We start from the raw sequence: 3855 nt of genomic DNA, 5'->3' as shown, positions 1-3855 counted from the left end.
CATGCCTTTAATCCCAGCACTTGGGAGGCAGAGACAGGAAGATATCTGAGTTCAAGGCCAGCCTGGTCTACAGAGTGAGTTCCAGGACAGCCAGGGCTACACAGAGAAACCCTGTCTCAAAAAACAAAACAAAACAAAAAACAAAACAAAATGAAAACATGCTAGCCATTGTGGCACACACCTTTAACTCCAGCTTGAGTTGGAAAAGCAGGTGGATCTCTGTGAGTTTGAGGTCAACCTAGACTACATAGTAAGTTCTAAGATATCCAGGGCTACATAGAGAGACCCTGTCTCAAAAATAAATCAACCCACGAAACCAACAACAAGCAAACAACAACAAAAAGCGAAAGAACCATCAGCCCAGAAGACGGCTCAGCTGGTGGAGGCCCTTGCCGCCATGCCTGCACACCTCAGTTCCATTCCCTGGACCCACCTGTAAAGGGAGAGAACCGATTCTTGCAAGTCGCCCCATGGCCTCCTTGTGCACTTTGCGGCACATGCACCATGGTTTTTGAATTTTTAAAATAAATACATAAATTTAACCAAATTTCTTCAGTCTTTTCTTTCAACAAATCTTGCGCTATTGGTGTCTTATTTTATTTTACTGTTTAGAGTTTATTTTATATTTATTTCATGTATATTGAGTATTCAGCCTGCATGCATATATGTGAGCCAAGTGCATCCAGTCACTTGAGATTAGAATAGGACACTGGCTCTCTCCAGGCTTCTCCGAACACTACTGCATGAGTTACTCACAAAGGCTCACATGTGTGCACTGAAATTACATGAAACCACAAAGCTAACATAAAAGACTGTTAGCGGGGCTGGCAAGATGGTTCAGTGGGTAAGGGAACTCAATGGCACACCTGACAGCCCACACGGTCCTCTGATCTTCAGACTCACAGTGGGTCAGACACACACACACATACACACACACACACACACACACAAGTAAATAAATGAGTAAGTAAATAAATAAATAAGCCAATTAATGTGATTAAAATACCAAAAACATTATCCACTCCATCTTAGGTTCTGAACACTACTAGTGACTTCTATGTGGTTACAGTAGAGTTATTTCCTTGTTTGAAGCATAAAAGTAAACAAGTCTGTGATTTCAGAATGTGCTGAAGAAATGAAAATGAGCAGACACTCATTCCTCTATTCTTTGGAGCTTTGTTGTTGTTGTTTGAGACAGGGTCTTGCCAGGCGTGGTGGCGCATGCCTTTAATCCCAGCACTTGGGAGGCAGAGGCAGGCGGATTTCTGAGTTCGAGGCAAGCCTGGTCTACAGAGTGAGTTCCAGGACAGCCAGGGCTACACAGAGAAACCCTGTCTCAAAAAAAACAAAAAGAAAAAAAAGAGAGAGAGAGAGAGAAAGAGACAGGGTCTCTACGTATATCCTTGGCTGTCCTGGAAATGACGCTGTAGACCAGGCTGGCCTTGAACTCAGAGATCTGCCTGCCTTTACTTCCCTATTGCTGAGGTTGCAGGCGCGTGCCACCACCAGCTTCTTGGTGTTTTGGAAATGATTTATTATTTTTGTGTTAAGGTTTTTTTTTTTTAAATTGTGTGGGTGGAGTGGGTACAAGTGTTCATAGAGGACATAGGTGAGGATCCTCTAGAGAAACCAAACCCAGGTACTGAGAAAACAGTAGGCTCTCTTTACCTACTGACTCTCCAGTCCTTAAGACTGTTGTGCTTATGTGTGTATCTGTGCATGTAAGTCCCACGTGTGCAGGTACCCACAGAGACCAGAAGATGGACGATCTCTTGAAACTGCAGTTACAGGCAATTGTGAACCACCTCAACTCAGGGACTGTGGTAGCTTATATAGTCAAAATTCCAGTATGGATGGGGAATGGGACCCCCAAGGTCCCACACCTCTATAGCAGGAGCGTTTGGCAGGTAAAGTTACTAAGGGATGAAGAGTCGCTCTCCTCAGAGGATGTGGCTGCTGGTAGGTTGTTCATACCCTAGTGAGTAGCCACACACCCATGGGCACCACTGGTTGGACCCACTGGGTAATTAACAGTACTCCATGCAGAGGCCATCGGAGAGCAGGAGGCAGCCTCCTCCATCTTGCCCTGCTCTACTCCTTTGAGAAAGAGTTTCCCTCAGAATCTAGAGCCCTGCAGGTGGGAGTGAAGGGCATGTTTGTTTGTTTTTCCCAGTAAGCTAGAAGTCCCAGCAATCATGCAGTCTGGGTCTACTCAGTGTTGGGGTTATAGGTGTGTGTGGGACCTCAGCTGTCTTATTACGTGGGTGCTGGAATCAGAACTCTGGCGTTCACAATTTCAGAGATATCGCTCTTAGTCCACGAGCCATCTCAAATCTTGAAGCTTATTTTTATTAGAAAAACTCTAGCAGACATATGAGTGAATGGAAAGGCTTTTGTTAGTGAGGGTGCAGAGAGGGGGCTCTGCACATGGCTGGCAGGAATGTGAAATGGTTCTGATGCGCAGAGAGGTGTAGCAGTTCCTCCAACACATTAACAGAATTAATGCAGGACTCAGCAATTCCACTCCTGCTCCTCCCCTGAGACAGGGTTTCTCTGTGAGTCCCTGGCTGTCCTGAAACTCACTCTGTAGACCAGGCTGGTTTCAAACTCAGCGATCTGCCCACCTCTGCCTCCTGGGTGCTGGGAGTAAAAGGGTGCCATTGCCACCTGGCTGCAAATGCACTTCCTGGTAATTGGGGGAAAAGGTCTTAAGGTATATTCTGTTAAACCNACCTTCCTTCCTTCCTTCCTTCCTTCCTTCCTTCCTTCCTTCCTTCCTTCCTTCCTTCCTCCCTNCCTCCCTCCCTCCCTCCCTCCCTCCCTTCCTTCCTTCCTTCCTTCCTTTGAAACAAAGTCGTCTTTTTCTAGATTCCAGGCTGGGCTCAAATTCATGGCAATCCTCCTGACTCAGCCTCTCAGGTCCTGAGATACTGAGAGAAGCCAGCACACCTGTTTTGAGATGTTTTTATAACCACATTTACAGCAGCTCTTCTTAATAATAGCTAAAACATGGGAACAACCAAAGTGTTCATCAGTGAATGAATGCATGAACACACACACACACACACACACACACACACACACACACACTGGACTATTATGAAGCCTTAAGAAGGAAGGAAGCCATGCAGGATGAAACATCCTTGTCATTCTAGCACATTCCTTTTAGGATCAGGAATTCAGGGTGAGTCTTGGCTAAAAGCCAGCCTGACCTACGGAGCTCCTGTCTAAATAAATAATGTTTTTCAAGGTTAGAAATTCTACATGGATGAAACTTGACAGCATTGTGCTAAAATACTCCAATCATAAAAGATAGCATATGATTTTACATAAATGAGGTGCTGAGAGTACTGCAAGTCACAGAGACAGACAGAAGGATGGTGGCTGCCAGGGGCTAAGATAAGACAGCTGTGGGGAAGTGTTTTTTAAACGGGTCTAGAGTTTGAGAGGATGTGTATTGTGTAACTGCTCCCCCTGGACTGAAGCATTAGTTCTGGGTTCTGTCCCTGTGGCAATGACAAAACCCCTGACTAACAAGGAAGAAAGGGCTTACAGTCCATTATCACAGGGACTTAGGGTGGCAGAAAGGATGTGGGTGCACCATGAGCAAAGCATCGAACCCATGCGTGCATGCTAGCGATATGCTCGCTCACTCTTCCCTTTTCATTGAGTCTAAGCCCTTGTCTCAACTCTATTTAAAAAAAAAAAATCCCTCTGGGTGGTGGTGCCACACACATTTAATCCAAGCACACAGGAGTCAGAGGCAGATAAATAGATCTCTGTGAGTTCCAGGCCAGCCTGGTCCACAGAGCTAGTTCTAGGACAGCCAGGGCTACACAGAGAAACCCTGTCTCA

At 45.7% G+C, this 3855-nt stretch overlaps 1 protein-coding gene across 4 annotated transcripts in view; it reads right to left on the bottom strand.

Annotated features, from left to right (window-relative positions):
- The window catches only part of Nup210l (nucleoporin 210 like), a 120365-nt gene that overhangs the window by 60030 nt on the left and 56480 nt on the right, over window positions 1-3855 (bottom strand). The window lies entirely within an intron of this gene.

The sequence above is a fragment of the Mus caroli genome, chromosome 3, assembly GCF_900094665.2.
Source record: "Mus caroli chromosome 3, CAROLI_EIJ_v1.1, whole genome shotgun sequence".
Classification (NCBI taxonomy): domain Eukaryota; kingdom Metazoa; phylum Chordata; class Mammalia; order Rodentia; family Muridae; genus Mus; species Mus caroli.
Note: the sequence above shows the minus strand (reverse complement) of the source record. Positions and strands in the feature narration are given on the sequence as shown.